The following is a 21,573-nucleotide window of genomic DNA, read 5'->3' as shown; positions in this document are numbered from 1 at the left end:
TATGTATAGGCGGATGGGAACCAAAAGGGACGCCTAAGTACCTTAAAGTAAACACTAGAACAAATAGTGGTAACCTGCACTCAAGCATGAAAATACTAGTCTAAGAGATTCAGATAGTTATAAAAAAAATGTTTTTACGCAATGTAAAATATACAAAAGTGTGGGGGAAAAAAATCAATAAAACAGAGTTCAAGCATAAGAATACACAATAAAAAAAATCTAGAAGACTACTTATCTAGAGCTCCAAGACTGGCATGCACAGAAATACTAGAAGCTGGTAATCAAGCATGATGACACAAGAGTAGGCTAAAAAAAAAAAGCTCAAAAAGCCAAGGAAAAATAAAATATCACACGAAAAAAACAGGTAAATGTACCAAAAAAGAAAAAAAAGAAGAAGAGACAATGGGATCAACCATTTTTGGGGAAAATCCCATCTTCTCACTGGTTCTAAGTAATTGTAGAACTTCCCTTCAATTAAAAATCAACAATCTATAGCGTTCTAGTGTTACCAGCAAAACTGAGGCGCAGGAAAAGGCCCACGTGAATCAGCAAAAAGTCGGTAATCTCAGGAGCGTCCATCGCTGGTGCTGCTCAGAAGGGATTACAGACGTCTGCTTTTTGCTGATCCACTTTGGACTTTTCCTGCATGCACTATACATATACATGCACAATACACACATACACATTAAATACATGCAACATACACACCAAATACAATACAAATACACGCAACTACATGCAACCATCAGATATGTATACAGTATGCATGCAACATCTACATACATCAATACAGCCACAATGCATAAACACCTATAATAGTACTTGCATAAATATAGTGAACAACACACAAACAAACACTTACTGACCTGAGGCTGGACTCTGCAGCACAGAGAAAGGCCAAGCCAAGGGGAGCGCAGAAGCGCCCCCAGGTGGCTGAATGTGATGCTGCCTGACAAGTGAGAGCAGATCTGCTGATCCTCCCAGCAGCCACTGGCCCAGCATTAGGAAGTCTAAACGGCCCGGTGGGCAATTTCCTCCGTGTCTCCCAGCCCGCACTGTGTGTGTGCGTATGTGTGTTTGCATACATGAGACTTTCTGGTGGATCATATCTACCAACTGTCTGTGCCAACAGTCCCTTGGGTATCTGTGTGATAGGGAGCCAGGCTGGTTCTTCTTTGACACTTGTTAGCTGGAAATAAGGGTGCTAAAGCCCCCTTTGGATTTCAACATGTGGGTGGTGAGCCCCCCCATCTTCCACTGTACATCATTGGCTTCTACTTTCTAGCAAGGACCAATGCCATCAGTAAGCAGCACAAAAAGACACGTTTCCTGCATATGACATGTGTGAGCGAATTCGGCTGTAGCTCCTGGACCCCAGGTCAGGCTCCTACGGCACCACCAAGCACACCATGACAGTATTTCTAGCTTTTAGTGTATAACCCCTCTGTCACATACGGCACACCTGTGAGTACGTGATCTACATATAGCATAAGGATTAAAACACAGCTATTAGCTGAGCCACTGTTCACCTTCTGCAAAGGTCCCTCAAATCAATAATATCTCCCCTCACTCTGTCCCAATATACCATCTGTCACAGACAGCACGCTTGTGGGCACGTGACATATATGCAACCACGGTTAATACACACGGCTACTCTAGTCAACTCACCTTTCTCCTGTGTAAGGTACTTCAAATTAGTTAATATTTACCCTTTACTCGATTGCAAAAATACCTGCTTCCACCACCCGTGAAATATGCAAATAAAATATGTATCTAACTGCCAGGGTCTATGGTCCCTGTTTACTAAAGAAAAAAACTATGCACTTCGCACACAAAAATCTGTTGTAGAAAAATATGTCCGAAAATGTGCTTTATACAAAGCGCGCAAACAGTTCATTCAGAGCCCAAATATATATATAAAAAATACAGTGCTTAGGTTACAGAAAAAAAACATTATTACAAGAACATACAGTTATAATAAATGCAGAACAGTTGCTTAAAATAATAAGATAAGTATAAAACAGAAATCTCTATACAGTACATTAGCATATGTCATAGGCTTTTTCCCAAAGACTGGAGTAGAAGAGAATTCACGTGTTCTCACCCCAACACACACCTCTGTTGAATTCTGATTTTCATGTTACCTTGGTGAGACAGGTACTATTTCTTCCGCATTAAAACAACATAAACCCACGCCTGTCGTAAATCAGTTCTAGCTGACAGTTTTATGACTTAAGGGAGTTTTTTTTCCCCTCTTTGGATAAAAAGTCTGATAAAAAGTCTGATAAAAAGTCTGACTCAATATATAAAATACCTCATATCTTAATTTCTCTAATACTTAGACAGACGTCATCTTCACTGTTGCTTCTGTGTTCTTAAAATACACACCTGCATCTAAAAATTTGACAGCATAACATCTATTTTCGCAGGAGAAACAAATATCTGTCTTTTGTACCTCTTACTCGTGCAGTGTGTGGTATGATATGATTTGTCAAATCGCAACGATGACATATATCCTATTTGTTACTCTTATGAATTGCGTTCAGGCCCACAATTACTTATATTTAATATAGCCCTCCAACTAAGTGGTGACCTGTTTGTCACTTCTCTCTTTATAGGGGGTATTAGGGGACATTTCAATGTTAAGGTTTTCTTTGAGGTTCACAGCCCAGGATCTGGCTATCGTCCACAGCCTTCTAAACTACACATATTTCACTTTTTAGTGGGCCATCGGTGATAGCCCCCCAACTAAGCCCTCTTTGTAGACCAGCAGACACAGGAAGGGTCTTGACCTGTCATAAAAACAATTATTGTATTTTTAACACAATTCCTAACCAATGTAAACCCCTGAACCACCAGATTGATTACAATACTTAATATCCCCCGCCATTTTTCTTACACACTCCATGCAAAATATTGCACCAATGGCTCAGCATGGATATCCAATTCAACATGCTGTGAAGTTGCTTCCGTGTGCTGCAGAAGAGATCAGCTCTGTTCGAATGAATGGAACGAAAATATTTTCCAGCGCACAGCAGCGTCTTTACAGAACATAGCATACGTGCTTTGATGCCATGTTGGAAAGCATGATTAATAGACCTTTTTCCTTGCGGGGGTAATTTATTGTGTCCGTTATGGGTTAACACACCCAAACGGGTGTTAGCTCTCATTTAAGTCATTAGCATTTAATGCCCATTTCAGTGTGTTAAACCTCAACGAACCTTGGCAAACCTGCTATATATTATATATATACATATATATATATATATATATATATATATATATATATTGTGACAGAAACCAGGGGATGGTAATAAATTCCATATATAGGGCTCCCAGGATACTGAACAGTTTCTATCCTGTCTGGCCTGGGAGTGCAGCCTTATAATACATGCACTCCATCCCACAGTTTTGGGCAAGCGCTGGAACTGAGGGATTTCTGTCACCTGTCATGCTAATTAGAAATCAGGTATGTAAGACTGATTTCCTGTTTGCTCTTGTCTCTTCTCCAGAGCCTGGAAGGCTGCTGAACACAGTGGGGAGAAGCCCCTTCCCCACACAGGTTCAATTGTTCTGTTCATTTGGCTAACTCTGCAAAAGTACCTTGTTTTGTTGTTGGAAAGTGGAAAAGCCACTTCCACCCTGAGTTAGGGAAATCTAAGTTAAGTTATCGCTCAGGTGAGCAGCTTTTGTTTTGATGTGTTTTGTTGTATGCACTGTGGCAGTCTCAGTGCCTGGGACTGAATAAACCAGGCACAGCCTGTTTAAAGGAACAGTACGTGACGCCTCCTCATTTAACCTACCCCAAAAGACTGTGTTCTAACCGTCCCGGACAAGCAGCGGAGCCCCGGAGTAAGCTGTTTGTCACATATGGTGGAGAATGCGGGCAGAACACTAAAAGGTCTGGGGGTTAAAGAACTTTAAAAAAAAAAAAAAAAAAAAAAAAGTTTTTTTTCTCTCTCTCCAAACAAGATGGAAGACGTGGTGAGTGCGCTGGTACGCAATGTCGCTGTCCAGAAAGACGCGAATGAAGCCCTGCAACAGGCGAATGCAAACCAGCAAGAGACAAACCGCTTGCTGAGAGAGGAGCAACAGCGGTTCGCTCAGGGCTTACAGCAGGAACTCGAGATCCTGAGGGAGACTATCAGTAACCTTCCACTGGCAGCGGCAGCCCCAGTTCCGAAAATGACCAGGGCAAGCCACAACCTTCAGAAGATGGGACCCTCGGATGATGTGGAAGCCTATCTTCTCACGTTTGAACGCACGGCACAGAGAGAGGGATGGCCAGAAGCTGAGTGGGCTGGTCTAATCGCACCCTTCCTAAGCGGCGAACCCCAGAAGGCTTACTTTGATCTAGAGCCAGCCGAAGCTAACGTCTATGCAAAATTGAAGTTCGAGATCCTCGCCCGCCTCGGCGTAACCACGGCTGTTCGCGCCCAAAGGTTTCACGCATGGTCCTTCACGATGGATAAAGCCACCCGAAGCCAGATGTATGACCTCATCCACCTCGCCCGGAAGTGGCTACAACCCGAGATCAACTCAGCAAGCCACATCGTGGAACGGTTGGTCATGGACCAGTTCTTGAGGAAACTTCCCTCTGCCTTACGCCATTGGGTCAGTCGGAGTGACCCCCACAATGCGGATGAGCTTGTGGCCCTCGTAGAAAGGTACAATGCAGCAGGAGAGCACCCGCAACCCCCAGTCGTGGAGCAACCCCACTACCCGAGGTTCCAGGACTCTTCCAGAGACGGTAAAAGGGTACCGGGGTTAAGGGGAGCTGAAGAGCGGCGACCACCTTCACGCAGCACCAGCAACAGTGGTTCGCACACTAAGGGCAATAGCCAACATGGGGAGCCGGGAAAAGGCTCTAAGTGGGACACAGACTATGTACCTAAATGTGTAAATTGTCATGAGAGGGGCCACACAGCAAAAATCTGCCCACTAAATGATGAGCCCATGCAATGCAACAGCGTGGAACCTTATTCGCTGTTGTCCCAATGTATGCGCCCTAGCCCAGAGGACCCCTTGAATAACCATCTGTGGGCATTTGTAAAGGTTAATGGTAGGAGGGTTCGGGCACTTCTGGACTCTGGGAGCATGGTCACACTAGTGTCCGAATACCTCTTGCCCATTAAGAAGAAACAGGGAAACAGTTCACAAAGAATGGCAATTTGTTGTATACATGGGGATAATCATGAATATTCCACTGTTGATGTTTTTTTTGAAACAGAGTTTGGTTCTTTAGATTTCAAGGTGGGTATTGTACCCAAACTGGCACATGATGTGTTAATAGGGACCGACTTTCCCCATTTTCTAAAAATGTGGTCCCCCGCTCAGAATAGCGCCCAGAGTTCAATAGCGGACCATAACGAAGTATTAGAAGAAATAAATCCTTTCCCGTTTTCAGAAATGGAGGTTGACGAGGGCCCAAATAAGAAGGGGGAAAAGGAGGAGTGCTGTAAAATTCCCTTCCCCATCACTACTTTGGTAGGGAATACCCCAAATCAGGATGTTGATCAGACACTTACCACCCCAGAACCGGATAAGACCCTCGCTGACCTAGAGGTCAGTCCTGGGAGTTTTAAGAAGGCCCAGTGGGAGGACCCCACATTAGAGGTAGCAAGGGGAAATATACGGGACCTGAATAGTACTCTTGGCCAACCAGATAGGTCGCTTGCTTACCCCTACTTCGAGGTAGAGAACGACCTAGTATATCGGGTTGATAAAAGAAAATCAGTTACAACTAAACAATTGTTGGTACCACGGACATTCCGTAATGTAGTGTTACACCTCGCACATAGTCATCCATTGGGGGGACACCTAGGGGTGGAAAAGACAAAAGAAAAGGTTCTCCGAAGCTTCTATTGGCCTGGGGTTCTGGCAGAAATTACGAATTATTGTTCCTCATGCCCAGCATGTCAGATCACCGCCCCGTTCAAGGCGTACCGCAGCCCATTGGTACCCCTTCCCATAATAGAGGTACCATTTGACCGGATTGCTATGGATCTAGTAGGACCCCTAATAAAGTCTGCTAGGGGACATCAGCATATATTGGTAATATTAGATTATGCCACCCGATATCCGGAGGCAGTTCCCCTACGTAGCACCTCGGCCAAAAACATAGCAAAAGAGTTAGTAGTTCTGTTTTCCCGGGTTGGAATTCCTAAAGAGATTCTATCTGACCAGGGAACACCGTTTATGTCCCAAGTAACAAAAGAGTTATGTAAACTCCTAAAAATCAAGCATCTCAGAACCTCAGTCTATCATCCACAAACAGATGGTTTAGTGGAAAGGTTCAATAAAACCTTAAAGAGCATGTTACGGCGGGCGGTCGATAAAGATGGGAAAAACTGGGATTGTTTGTTACCGTACCTGTTATTTGCCATTAGGGAAGTTCCCCAATCATCCACAGGCTTCTCCCCGTTTGAACTATTGTATGGCCGACACCCAAGGGGCTTACTGGATATAGCCAAAGAGACTTGGGAACACGAGGTTACCCCTTACAGAAGTGTAATAGAGCATGTTGTCCAGATGCAGGACTGCATTGCTGCAGTCCTACCCATAGTGAGGGAACACATGGAGAAAGCTCAAGAAGCACAGAGGAATACGTATAATAAGGGTGCTAGGGTCAGAATTTTTTTTCCAGGTGATAGGGTACTAGTTCTGGTTCCCACCGTGGAAAGTAAATTCCTTGCTAAATGGCATGGGCCATATGAGGTCTTGGAAAGAGTGGGAGAAGTAAATTATAAGGTAAGACAGCCAGGTAGGAGGAAACCTGAGCAAATTTACCATATAAACCTACTCAAGCCCTGGAAAGATAGAGAAGTCTTGTCAACCCTAGTAACCCCAGGTCCGTCAGAGAGTCAAGAAACTGACCCAGAGGTTAGCATAGCTGAAACCCTGTCTGTTCATCAGAAACAAGAGGTTCAGAATTTAGTGAGCAGAAACAAAGAAATCTTCTCTACACAGCCAGGTAGAACTAGCGTAATTGAACATGACCTAGTCTCTGAACCGGGGGTCCGAGTTAACCTTAAACCGTACCGAATCCCAGAGGCCAAAAGAGAGGCTATAAGTTTAGAGGTTAAAAAAATGCTAAAACTAGGCGTAATTGAGGAATCCCAAAGTGGGTGGAACAGCCCTATAGTCTTAGTCCCAAAGCCAGATGGTACAACAAGGTTTTGTAATGACTACCGGAAACTAAACGCGGTGTCAAAATTTGATACTTACCCTATGCCCAGGGTAGATGAACTTGTAGAGAGACTGGGCAAAGCCCGATATCTCACAACCCTAGACCTAACAAAAGGGTACTGGCAGGTTCCCCTCACAGAAAGGGCAAAAGAAAAGACAGCCTTCTCAACCCCAGACGGCCTCTTTCAGTATAGGGTGCTGCCTTTTGGCTTACATGGAGCTCCCGCCACATTCCAAAGAATGATGGATAAAATTTTAAAACCACATGCTCGGTATGCTGCTGCCTACCTGGATGATGTGGTAATCCATAGTGAAGATTGGCAATCCCACCTTCCAAAGGTCCAAGCTGTGCTCGACGCAGTTCGGTCTGCTGGACTAACTGCTAACCCCGCTAAATGCACCATTGGTCTGGAGGAGGCCAAGTATCTGGGGTATTCTATTGGCAGAGGTTTACTCAAACCCCAAACACTCAAAGTGGAGGCGATACAAGGTTGGCCAAGGCCAGTTACAAAAAAACAAGTAAGGACCTTTTTGGGGTTAATTGGGTACTATAGAAGGTTTATTCCCAATTTTGCGACTAAGGCAACCCCACTAACCGACCTCACAAAAGCAAGAGGACCACTTATGGTAAAGTGGTCCCCCGAAACCGAACAGGCCTTTAGAAGCCTGAAAGAAGCTCTCTGTGCCCAACCAGTGTTGGTCACACCTGACTTCTCCAAAGAGTTCGTAGTCCAAACCGTCGCATCTGAGGTAGGGCTGGGGGCGGTACTCTCCCAGGAGTCTCAAGGGGAGGAACACCCCATCCTTTATTTAAGTAGGAAACTAAATCCCCAGGAGAAAAATTACTCCATAGTAGAGAAAGAGTGTCTCGCAATAAAGTGGGCTGTAGAGACGCTCAAATACTACCTGTTGGGGAGAAAATTCCGGTTGGTCACAGATCATGCACCCCTTACCTGGATGTGTCAAAACAGGGAAAAGAATGCTAGAGTGACCAGGTGGTTCCTAAGCCTACAACCCTTTAAATTTTCTGTGGAACACAGGTCAGGGCACAAACATGGCAATGCTGACGGGTTGTCAAGGATGCACTCCTTAATATCCATGGTCGCTCATCCCTCAGGGTCTGAGCTGGGGGGGAGGATATGTGACAGAAACCAGGGGATGGTAATAAATTCCATATATAGGGCTCCCAGGATACTGAACAGTTTCTATCCTGTCTGGCCTGGGAGTGCAGCCTTATAATACATGCACTCCATCCCACAGTTTTGGGCAAGCGCTGGAACTGAGGGATTTCTGTCACCTGTCATGCTAATTAGAAATCAGGTATGTAAGACTGATTTCCTGTTTGCTCTTGTCTCTTCTCCAGAGCCTGGAAGGCTGCTGAACACAGTGGGGAGAAGCCCCTTCCCCACACAGGTTCAATTGTTCTGTTCATTTGGCTAACTCTGCAAAAGTACCTTGTTTTGTTGTTGGAAAGTGGAAAAGCCACTTCCACCCTGAGTTAGGGAAATCTAAGTTAAGTTATCGCTCAGGTGAGCAGCTTTTGTTTTGATGTGTTTTGTTGTATGCACTGTGGCAGTCTCAGTGCCTGGGACTGAATAAACCAGGCACAGCCTGTTTAAAGGAACAGTACGTGACGCCTCCTCATTTAACCTACCCCAAAAGACCGTGTTCTAACCGTCCCGGACAAGCAGCGGAGCCCCGGAGTAAGCTGTTTGTCACATATGGTGGAGAATGCGGGCAGAACACTAAAAGGTCTGGGGGTTAAAGAACTTTAAAAAAAAAAAAAAAAAAAAAAAAAGTTTTTTTTCTCTCTCTCCAAACAAGATGGAAGACGTGGTGAGTGCGCTGGTACGCAATGTCGCTGTCCAGAAAGACGCGAATGAAGCCCTGCAACAGGCGAATGCAAACCAGCAAGAGACAAACCGCTTGCTGAGAGAGGAGCAACAGCGGTTCGCTCAGGGCTTACAGCAGGAACTCGAGATCCTGAGGGGGACTATCAGTAACCTTCCACTGGCAGCGGCAGCCCCAGTTCCGAAAATGACCAGGGCAAGCCACAACCTTCAGAAGATGGGACCCTCGGATGATGTGGAAGCCTATCTTCTCACGTTTGAACGCACGGCACAGAGAGAGGGATGGCCAGAAGCTGAGTGGGCTGGTCTAATCGCACCCTTCCTAAGCGGCGAACCCCAGAAGGCTTACTTTGATCTAGAGCCAGCCGAAGCTAACGTCTATGCAAAATTGAAGTTCGAGATCCTCGCCCGCCTCGGCGTAACCACGGCTGTTCGCGCCCAAAGGTTTCACGCATGGTCCTTCACGATGGATAAAGCCACCCGAAGCCAGATGTATGACCTCATCCACCTCGCCCGGAAGTGGCTACAACCCGAGATCAACTCAGCAAGCCACATCGTGGAACGGTTGGTCATGGACCAGTTCTTGAGGAAACTTCCCTCTGCCTTACGCCATTGGGTCAGTCGGAGTGACCCCCACAATGCGGATGAGCTTGTGGCCCTCGTAGAAAGGTACAATGCAGCAGGAGAGCACCCGCAACCCCCAGTCGTGGAGCAACCCCACTACCCGAGGTTCCAGGACTCTTCCAGAGACGGTAAAAGGGTACCGGGGTTAAGGGGAGCTGAAGAGCGGCGACCACCTTCACGCAGCACCAGCAACAGTGGTTCGCACACTAAGGGCAATAGCCAACATGGGGAGCCGGGAAAAGGCTCTAAGTGGGACACAGACTATGTACCTAAATGTGTAAATTGTCATGAGAGGGGCCACACAGCAAAAATCTGCCCACTAAATGATGAGCCCATGCAATGCAACAGCGTGGAACCTTATTCGCTGTTGTCCCAATGTATGCGCCCTAGCCCAGAGGACCCCTTGAATAACCATCTGTGGGCATTTGTAAAGGTTAATGGTAGGAGGGTTCGGGCACTTCTGGACTCTGGGAGCATGGTCACACTAGTGTCCGAATACCTCTTGCCCATTAAGAAGAAACAGGGAAACAGTTCACAAAGAATGGCAATTTGTTGTATACATGGGGATAATCATGAATATTCCACTGTTGATGTTTTTTTTGAAACAGAGTTTGGTTCTTTAGATTTCAAGGTGGGTATTGTACCCAAACTGGCACATGATGTGTTAATAGGGACCGACTTTCCCCATTTTCTAAAAATGTGGTCCCCCGCTCAGAATAGCGCCCAGAGTTCAATAGCGGACCATAACGAAGTATTAGAAGAAATAAATCCTTTCCCGTTTTCAGAAATGGAGGTTGACGAGGGCCCAAATAAGAAGGGGGAAAAGGAGGAGTGCTGTAAAATTCCCTTCCCCATCACTACTTTGGTAGGGAATACCCCAAATCAGGATGTTGATCAGACACTTACCACCCCAGAACCGGATAAGACCCTCGCTGACCTAGAGGTCAGTCCTGGGAGTTTTAAGAAGGCCCAGTGGGAGGACCCCACATTAGAGGTAGCAAGGGGAAATATACGGGACCTGAATAGTACTCTTGGCCAACCAGATAGGTCGCTTGCTTACCCCTACTTCGAGGTAGAGAACGACCTAGTATATCGGGTTGATAAAAGAAAATCAGTTACAACTAAACAATTGTTGGTACCACGGACATTCCGTAATGTAGTGTTACACCTCGCACATAGTCATCCATTGGGGGGACACCTAGGGGTGGAAAAGACAAAAGAAAAGGTTCTCCGAAGCTTCTATTGGCCTGGGGTTCTGGCAGAAATTACGAATTATTGTTCCTCATGCCCAGCATGTCAGATCACCGCCCCGTTCAAGGCGTACCGCAGCCCATTGGTACCCCTTCCCATAATAGAGGTACCATTTGACCGGATTGCTATGGATCTAGTAGGACCCCTAATAAAGTCTGCTAGGGGACATCAGCATATATTGGTAATATTAGATTATGCCACCCGATATCCGGAGGCAGTTCCCCTACGTAGCACCTCGGCCAAAAACATAGCAAAAGAGTTAGTAGTTCTGTTTTCCCGGGTTGGAATTCCTAAAGAGATTCTATCTGACCAGGGAACACCGTTTATGTCCCAAGTAACAAAAGAGTTATGTAAACTCCTAAAAATCAAGCATCTCAGAACCTCAGTCTATCATCCACAAACAGATGGTTTAGTGGAAAGGTTCAATAAAACCTTAAAGAGCATGTTACGGCGGGCGGTCGATAAAGATGGGAAAAACTGGGATTGTTTGTTACCGTACCTGTTATTTGCCATTAGGGAAGTTCCCCAATCATCCACAGGCTTCTCCCCGTTTGAACTATTGTATGGCCGACACCCAAGGGGCTTACTGGATATAGCCAAAGAGACTTGGGAACACGAGGTTACCCCTTACAGAAGTGTAATAGAGCATGTTGTCCAGATGCAGGACTGCATTGCTGCAGTCCTACCCATAGTGAGGGAACACATGGAGAAAGCTCAAGAAGCACAGAGGAATACGTATAATAAGGGTGCTAGGGTCAGAATTTTTTTTCCAGGTGATAGGGTACTAGTTCTGGTTCCCACCGTGGAAAGTAAATTCCTTGCTAAATGGCATGGGCCATATGAGGTCTTGGAAAGAGTGGGAGAAGTAAATTATAAGGTAAGACAGCCAGGTAGGAGGAAACCTGAGCAAATTTACCATATAAACCTACTCAAGCCCTGGAAAGATAGAGAAGTCTTGTCAACCCTAGTAACCCCAGGTCCGTCAGAGAGTCAAGAAACTGACCCAGAGGTTAGCATAGCTGAAACCCTGTCTGTTCATCAGAAACAAGAGGTTCAGAATTTAGTGAGCAGAAACAAAGAAATCTTCTCTACACAGCCAGGTAGAACTAGCGTAATTGAACATGACCTAGTCTCTGAACCGGGGGTCCGAGTTAACCTTAAACCGTACCGAATCCCAGAGGCCAAAAGAGAGGCTATAAGTTTAGAGGTTAAAAAAATGCTAAAACTAGGCGTAATTGAGGAATCCCAAAGTGGGTGGAACAGCCCTATAGTCTTAGTCCCAAAGCCAGATGGTACAACAAGGTTTTGTAATGACTACCGGAAACTAAACGCGGTGTCAAAATTTGATACTTACCCTATGCCCAGGGTAGATGAACTTGTAGAGAGACTGGGCAAAGCCCGATATCTCACAACCCTAGACCTAACAAAAGGGTACTGGCAGGTTCCCCTCACAGAAAGGGCAAAAGAAAAGACAGCCTTCTCAACCCCAGACGGCCTCTTTCAGTATAGGGTGCTGCCTTTTGGCTTACATGGAGCTCCCGCCACATTCCAAAGAATGATGGATAAAATTTTAAAACCACATGCTCGGTATGCTGCTGCCTACCTGGATGATGTGGTAATCCATAGTGAAGATTGGCAATCCCACCTTCCAAAGGTCCAAGCTGTGCTCGACGCAGTTCGGTCTGCTGGACTAACTGCTAACCCCGCTAAATGCACCATTGGTCTGGAGGAGGCCAAGTATCTGGGGTATTCTATTGGCAGAGGTTTACTCAAACCCCAAACACTCAAAGTGGAGGCGATACAAGGTTGGCCAAGGCCAGTTACAAAAAAACAAGTAAGGACCTTTTTGGGGTTAATTGGGTACTATAGAAGGTTTATTCCCAATTTTGCGACTAAGGCAACCCCACTAACCGACCTCACAAAAGCAAGAGGACCACTTATGGTAAAGTGGTCCCCCGAAACCGAACAGGCCTTTAGAAGCCTGAAAGAAGCTCTCTGTGCCCAACCAGTGTTGGTCACACCTGACTTCTCCAAAGAGTTCGTAGTCCAAACCGACGCATCTGAGGTAGGGCTGGGGGCGGTACTCTCCCAGGAGTCTCAAGGGGAGGAACACCCCATCCTTTATTTAAGTAGGAAACTAAATCCCCAGGAGAAAAATTACTCCATAGTAGAGAAAGAGTGTCTCGCAATAAAGTGGGCTGTAGAGACGCTCAAATACTACCTGTTGGGGAGAAAATTCCGGTTGGTCACAGATCATGCACCCCTTACCTGGATGTGTCAAAACAGGGAAAAGAATGCTAGAGTGACCAGGTGGTTCCTAAGCCTACAACCCTTTAAATTTTCTGTGGAACACAGGTCAGGGCACAAACATGGCAATGCTGACGGGTTGTCAAGGATGCACTCCCTAATATCCATGGTCGCTCATCCCTCAGGGTCTGAGCTGGGGGGGAGGATATGTGACAGAAACCAGGGGATGGTAATAAATTCCATATATAGGGCTCCCAGGATACTGAACAGTTTCTATCCTGTCTGGCCTGGGAGTGCAGCCTTATAATACATGCACTCCATCCCACAGTTTTGGGCAAGCGCTGGAACTGAGGGATTTCTGTCACCTGTCATGCTAATTAGAAATCAGGTATGTAAGACTGATTTCCTGTTTGCTCTTGTCTCTTCTCCAGAGCCTGGAAGGCTGCTGAACACAGTGGGGAGAAGCCCCTTCCCCACACAGGTTCAATTGTTCTGTTCATTTGGCTAACTCTGCAAAAGTACCTTGTTTTGTTGTTGGAAAGTGGAAAAGCCACTTCCACCCTGAGTTAGGGAAATCTAAGTTAAGTTATCGCTCAGGTGAGCAGCTTTTGTTTTGATGTGTTTTGTTGTATGCACTGTGGCAGTCTCAGTGCCTGGGACTGAATAAACCAGGCACAGCCTGTTTAAAGGAACAGTACGTGACGCCTCCTCATTTAACCTACCCCAAAAGACCGTGTTCTAACCGTCCCGGACAAGCAGCGGAGCCCCGGAGTAAGCTGTTTGTCACAATATATATATATATATGTATATATATAATATATAGCACGTTTGCTAAGGTGTGTGTATAGATATATATTATATATATATACACACATACACACGAATACTACAGTATATATCAAACATGCTATGATTTTCCCAGACTGCCCATACCAGACTAGCAGCTAAAACCATCAAACCTTGACACATAACACTGCAGTCTGTCAGACTCATAGCAAGCTTGGTCACTGTGACTCATTGACAAATGGAACCTTTACATTTAACACGCTAAAGCCAATTGAATACTTGCATACAGGGCTTCGTAAAAGGATTGGACAGATGGGCAGATGATGGAGTGAGAGAGAAAAGTTAAGAAGTAGGAAAAGTTTAAAGCATACGGCGTTGAGCTAACCGTAAATAGGTCTTCCTGGATACAGACACCTTCCTTGTCCTGAAGAAATCCCTACGCAAATTAAAACTATTTCATATGTATGTATTTATATACACATGTCCCAGAAATCACATGTCGCAGTTCCAATTTAGATGACTCAATGCAGTTACTCACAGGAAATTGTCAAATTATCAAAATAATTGCAAAAATTAAAGTGGGGGGAAAAAAAATCACTTTCAACAGACACAAACCAACGTAAGAAGGAAAGATTATGAAATAAGCAGAGATATTTCCACACCAGGAAGGCAGCTCTGTTACCTCCTACTACAGTATATATAAAAAAGCAATGTTCAAATGTGGTGTTACTGAGGGATATGGACATACTGTACTTTTACATTTACAATCCCAGCGTGCTGCTACATAGTAACATAGAATGTGACAGAACCACTTGGACCTACCCGTATTCCTAATACATCTGCTGTACCACCTCACGTCTTATCAGATCCCTGGCTCCCTTACATATGTAGGATAACCTTGTGTCTATCCCACGCATTGCTGAATTACCTCACTGTATTAACACCTACCACCTCTGCTGGGAGGCCACGCCATGAATCCACCGCCCTGTCAGTGACGTTCTTCCTCACATCTCCCCTGAGCCTCCCACCCTCCTGCGTCAGAGAATAACTTCTTGTTCTAGCTCTTCCCTTGCTCTGCAATATGCTGCCCTCCTGCACCTTGCTGAAACCCATTGAGATATTTAAAGATGAAAATCATAGTCTCCCCCTCTCCCTTCTCTCCTCCAAGCTGTACACGCTGAGGTCTTGGAATCTTTCCCGATGTGGTCCATGTGCCATTTTCTTGGCCCTTCTTTCTTTTCAGACCGACTTATTGTTTCGCTTTCTATTGAAAGGAAATGTATTTATTTTAGGAAACCTGTGTCGCTTTCTGATTTTGAAGAATAAATATTGTATTCATCTTGGCTAAACGTGGTCAAACTAACTTACCCCAATGATACAGAAATGTAACATTTTGTGCAGTCAGGCAAAGTACACAAACTTTTAAAAGCCATGTTGACCAATCATAAAAAGCATTACTGAAATGTAACAGATGATTATATATATACACACACACACACACACACATACATACATACACACATGTCCAGTATTTATGCATCTATATTCTTCACATATGTTCCTATCGTCATATTATTCAGCGCAGGACAAAATAATGGGGATAAACAAGCTGAAGGGTTTAACGTAGCTGGTCAAAAAAAGAATGTCACCTTATCTGTGTAAATGGCTTCCTTAGAAAGATTCAAGAATCTTTGTGGGCAGAACTGCACTGGAGGAGTTAAGGGGAAGTTCGTTTTAGGACCAAAGTGAACTAAAGGCAGCGGCATGTGTTAAATATAGGTTACTGACACCACATCATCAGACAAGTATACAGTAAGCACTTTCATACTTTTTTTTTAAAGCAGCAGTTTGAGGTGCTGTTTTTATTTATGTTTCCTTTAATATGTGCATCAATACAATTCACACAATAAATAATTAGCTAAGTTGCCAATTGATCCGTTCTCCTGTGATCGATCGGCGAAGATTCGGCCCGGGGGTTCACTAAATGGCTGTCAGTGCAGCAGAAGAGGACCCAAGATGCAAAGTTATGTGGGGAAGATCATGTGACCAGGCAGGCACTAGATACAATTTGTGCCCTGCTAAAGAGAGGGCAGGGCTCAAAAAGGGGTGTGCCAGAGCCTGTTTCAGAAGAGGAAGGGGGTGTGACTTTGTAAATGGTTGCTATAGAAACCAAAATGCTTGTTACATTATAATACATTAAAAATGTCATTAACAGTTGTTAAAAAAAAATGCTACAAGTATTTTCTCATAGTACAGAACGGACAGACTAAAAAGTGTGTGCATCCCTGCTGTAAGGAACCCTTTCCTTTGTTGCTGGTGAAATCTCCTTTCCTCCAACCTCCAGGGACACCTTGCTTTCCGAGATACTTACCTCAGAAGGGGGTGCTGGTATCACTCTACAGGTTTACATGTCCTGGTCACACGAGCCAATAAGAAGCCTCTAGGGATGGCATCACGGCTTCCTATTGACCCGCGTGGCATTTAAGCCGCCATTTCTATAGCCCTACCAAGCCCAGCCGGAGCACTGTTCCTAAACTTGCTGTCTACAAGCACGCCTAAATCCGTGTCCATCAAGGATTGACCTAATTTTTTCCCATTTATTTTATATGTATTCTTGCTTCCCAAATGTATAACTTTATATTTTTCTGTATCTGCCAATTACCTGCCCACACTTCCAGTTGATCAAAGTCCTTCTGTAGAAAAGTTACATCCAGTCCTGATGTAACTACCTTAATTTAGTGTAACCAGTAAAGATGGAGACTTTGCTCTCCATGCTATCCTCAAGGTCATTAATAAACCTGGTTAAAAAAGCAGGGGTCCCAGTATCGATCCCAGTACTCCACTCACAACTTTAACCCACCCTGAAAAGGTTTAATTTATGACAACTCTCTCCTTCAACCAGTTTTCAATCCATGTGCAAATATTTTTACTCAGACCAATTTCCTTTATTTTGTACACTAACCTCTTGTGTGGAACCGTTTCAAAAGCCTTTGGGAAATCTAAGTAGACCACATCAACTGCATTACCCTGGTCTAAATTCCTACTTACCTTGGCACAACCTACCCTTCATAAATCCATGCTGACTTTTACTCAGTAATTTTGTTATCCATTAGGTATTCCTGAATATTATCCCGTATTAAAAAACCTTCAAGTAGCTTCCCTACTATTGAAGTCAGGCTTACAGGCCTGTAATTCCCCGGTTGTGATCTAGCTCCCTTTTTGAATATAGGCACCACATCTGCTTTACACCAATCTTCTGGAAATCTGAGCCTGTGGAAATGGAGTCCTTGAACATTAAACATAACGGTGCGGCTATTACTGAATTTAGCTGCTTAAGAACCTAATCTCTTCCGTGACAGTTTAAAAACTGCTGTATATACAGAAAAATTGGTGATCTAGACATTTTCTGCCCATCCTGTTCTGTTTAACCCTTTCAGTGCCTCTTGATGCATCTTGAACGTCATCACAGCCAGCACTCCAGGGGCCCTGTGATGTAGATGATATGTCATGTATTAAACGGGCAAAATAGTGATGTATGCTGCACACCATAAATAAATGTAACAATACAGTTACCGGTGCCTCTGTGATCAGGGACGGCCTGTAAGTAATCCAATGAACATGGTAAAGAAAAGCAACACAGGGCACTGCGGAGTTTCTAATCTATTTATTGAGCCAATAGCTGTACGACGTTTCGACCTAAACAGATCTTTCTCAAGGGATAAGGGAAAGACCTGTATTGGTCGAAACGTCGTACAGCTATTGGCTCAATAAATAGATTATCAAATCCGCAGTGACCTGTGTTGCTTTTCTTTACCATGTATTAAACGGAGACATCCCGTTCTGGAGCAGTGCACGGGATCGGAGCGGCAGTGGATTGTTCTCCACTTAGGTTCACGTCCCGCGGGGCGCCTGCCGGAGGGCGCTCGCTGCACCGAGCCAACACGTGGTTGCGATGCGGAAGACTGGCGGCTGCCAGCCTTTCCGGCATTCACGTGGGTTAATCTAACTACGCTGCCATCAGCCGATTAAAGCGATCGAAAGGAGTGAATTCTAACTACGTCAGCTAAGCAGACAGAAAAACAAAAACCAGTGTGTTCCTTTTCACACAGGAAGCAAATAAGTACATATTTTACATTATGCTGATATGCTGTTTAAGCAAATGTTATTTTTTTTTGCCTGCTGTTAGGGGCTGAACCTTTAAAAAGGATGATTTGTGATGACGGCGAATGAGAGCTCGAGAGCTCCTTCACTATTACTGTCAGGGAGTCTGCAAGAAAGCAGGGATTCTGCAAGAAAGCAGCGGCTTCTACATCTACTCAACCCCTGCAACATAACCCAGCGCCCTACAGTATGCAAGGCCCCTGTAAAAACTTACATTGCCTCCTGCTTGCTCCAGCGCATGTCTGACTTGATTCTTATGGTAAGGAACTTCTCAGCTCCCTCCTCTCTCTGCTCTTCCCAGAAATCAAGGATTAGGAAGTAAAAAAAAAAAAAAAAGTGTTACCTTTCCCTGAAATCCGAAACTCCCTAATGTAGGAGGGGAGCTGTAATGCCCTGTGATCTGTTTAGGGATCCTTCTGCATTGAAAGGTTTAAAATCAGGGGGTTGGAAGAGGCTGATGACTTCCAGATGTTGGTCACTGCAGATGGGCGATTAACCGCTTCGCTGCTGGCAACTAAAGGGTATTTCATAGTACATGAAGTGTGATGGTAGTAGTGGGTCACTGAATAATGTTACTTTTTATTTACAAAACCGCAGTACCACTGCTTCTTTTTCTATTTTCCTTAAAGAAAATAAACGCTCACCTTTCTGTTTTTATAGCTTAAACTTTGTTAAAAAAAACCACCTTTTTTTTAACCTGCATTCCACTGAGCTTTATTGCAACGTTCAATAAATTCGGATTTTCTTTATACAACAGAGACCACTACGATTTCGAAGCTTTCTTGACCCGTTGGTATTTAAATAGCCTATTACTTAAAGGTGCAATCGCACATAGTCTGACAGTTTAATTTCTTAGGGGCCCCCTGATTAGGGAAGTGTTTGTCAATCAAGAGTGTTCTTTACCCTTATCCCCCCCCCCCTCATTAGGAAGACAACAAAGATAAGGGGAGGGGTGCAGAGCAGGCTTTGCCTGTGCAACCGCGTGTTGAATACAGAGTGACATCAGAAGAAATCAAACCCCTCCCAAATCTAACTTTAACAAATATATGAATAATACTTATAGGTGTCAGATTTGGTTACCCAGGGGAGAGCCCTTAAAGCAGCAATCCTGCTTTTTTTAAGTCATAGGTTTGAAGCAGGGGGTCTCCTGAGCTGAACCGCGTTAATTTCAGTGCCGGGGATACCCTGCTTCCCAAGATACTTACCACCATGTGGGGTGCCGGTAGCAGCTCTGGCTGGGCTATGTGGGACTATTGAAATGGCGGATTTAAAGCTCAGATGTCACGTGAGCCAACAGAAAGCCGTGACGTCATCCCTTGCAAGGCTAACTTACTTCACCAGTCCCTCTCTACAAAACTGGGGGGGAAAGCCCCTTACCAGCCTACACCCCAAAATCTCAAGCGGTAACCTAAGCAGTTGGCCCTTCAGGTCAGTGGTGTCCTGGTGTCTTGATCTGTGCCCAATGCTCTCTCCTCATGTCAGCACAGTTGTGTACTAAGGAGTCTCTCTCTGTTTCCCACAGGAGGCTGTTTTACAGCTCTAATTAGCCAGGTGGAGACTGGTTAATGTATTGGCTGCAATTAACCAGCTCCCTACTGGATTACTCAGAGCTCTGAGGCAGCTTTATTTAAACAGGGATAGGTCTGTTACACATCGAGACGGCACTGAAAGAAGCAATAATGTGATTTTAGTTCAATTTTGGCCTAAGAATGAAGGCACCTTTGGTACTGGTACCATTAAGGGGATGCTTTAGCATTAAAATAGCTATTCCTTCTGGGAGTTGATTTGATTTAACCTTTTCCATGCTGGTCTGATGTGGCGTGTCTTCCTTCGTCACGAACACGTAAATCGCTTGCGTAGCGATCACATGGTCGCCGGCGCAGGCGGACTGTACTCCTTTTCACGATCAGATCTCGTTCACCGCTCCGGGAGAGAGACACAGGCGTGATCTCCCCTAGAAACGAACAGACGGCCATGGCGTTCTTGGACTATCATAAGGACTGTTTAATGGGTCGAAAGGTCAGTCTCCTTCATAAGGTCAAATTGACCTGATAGTGATCCCCCGGGAGTTAAAATTGGCAAATATTGAAGACCAGAAAGGACAACCAGACCACACCAGAGTTTTGGGCGCCCTCCCTACTGTGGGGCTAATTTTACAGGAAACGGAGGGACCATCAGGTTGCAGCCTTGGCTCTGGGGCACCCTGCTGCAGTCCTTATTATACAAATGAAGAGCTCAGATTATTCCATTTGTGCTACTATGTTACTCCCAAATGGACCTGGGCACTGTGACTTCTAGTATCGGCTGCTGTGTGTAATAATTAAACGCATCGGTTTCCTGTGCACAGTTCAACCCTCCTAATTTATATGGGAGACTCCCAAGTTCTGTTACAGTCCACATCCAAAATCATGTTAATGGAAGTTCTCGTGCACTTTCATCCCAGATCTCCCTGAAAGGCGGTTTCACAGTATGGCGCTATGACTCCCAGTGTGAGAGCCCATGTGTGGGAGAATTGGTAGCACTGAAAACATTAAAGGATTTTAGTTATGCTTCTGGCAGGCAGAAGAGAACCTTAAAATGTGGTGCTCAAGTTAAGCACTCAAGAATTTCTCTAATTAACGCATACATACCTAATTACCCTAACCATCATCATCACGAAGACAAATTGCTTCGGTATGTATTACCCTTGATATTGCCTTGCAAACCTGGCCTGTTGGCAGCACTCGAGGGCTGAGTTTAAGGGGTTTGGGAAAGGGGGATAAGAGCCAAGAATTGAGGAATAATAGGCAGACATCAGTAGCCAAATAACCCTTATCTGCTATCAAATCAGCTTCCGTGTCTATGAGGGATATGTCAACCTCACTGATTTGCAGTATCTACCTACATTTTTAGCCTCAATGTCTCAGATTTCAAAGGAGTCAGGACACTGCACCTAAAATACCATTTATCTGGTCCTGATCCCCCAAATTTGATTTGGGTCATTGGAGATTGACATCACTGTTATGGGGGATGGGGGGCTGAAGAGTTGGGGGTAACAAAAGATAGACAGATGAATGCATCATGGAGCCTTTAATCCACGTCATGCTCAAGGGGACAAGCCGGGAGGGGCACACGTCAGAGGGGGAGGTGTTGTCTTTTGAAGCAGGGATGGTGACATCAGTCGAAAAATCAGAAGGAACATAGACAGGAGGGACAGGATGTGGTCACTGCTTCTGCAAGGCGGCACTGCACACTCTAAGCAGGACAAGGAAAAAGAGAGAGAGAAAGAGAGCGACAGTGCATAAGATAAGGGATTTTTTTTACAGTGCACCCTATATTGCATCCCGGGTCTGCTTTACTCTAAACCACTTAGCGATCTTAAAAGCCCCTGTTCCTCCTATCAACATATCATATTATCTGGCCACCCCTCAAATGTTCAAAGAATTCGATGGTACCTCACTGCAGGCATTCTTACCATAGTTTTACC

General features: G+C 44.9%; 1 protein-coding gene across 2 annotated transcripts in view; it reads right to left on the bottom strand.

Annotated features, from left to right (window-relative positions):
- The window catches only part of LOC142463543 (uncharacterized), a 41,870-nt gene extending 20,837 nt beyond the window's left edge, over nt 1-21,033 (bottom strand). Inside the window, exon 1 of one of the 2 annotated variants that reach the window (XM_075566424.1) lies at nt 18,322-21,033. The gene's annotated coding sequence lies outside the window, so the exon portion shown is untranslated. The remainder of the gene's footprint in view (nt 1-18,321) is intronic. The other variant, XM_075566425.1, reaches the window with a different exon arrangement.
- Between the last annotated feature and the right edge of the window lie 540 nt (nt 21,034-21,573).

This window comes from Ascaphus truei, chromosome 11 (genome assembly GCF_040206685.1).
Source record: "Ascaphus truei isolate aAscTru1 chromosome 11, aAscTru1.hap1, whole genome shotgun sequence".
Lineage (NCBI taxonomy): Eukaryota > Metazoa > Chordata > Amphibia > Anura > Ascaphidae > Ascaphus > Ascaphus truei.
Note: the sequence above shows the minus strand (reverse complement) of the source record. Positions and strands in the feature narration are given on the sequence as shown.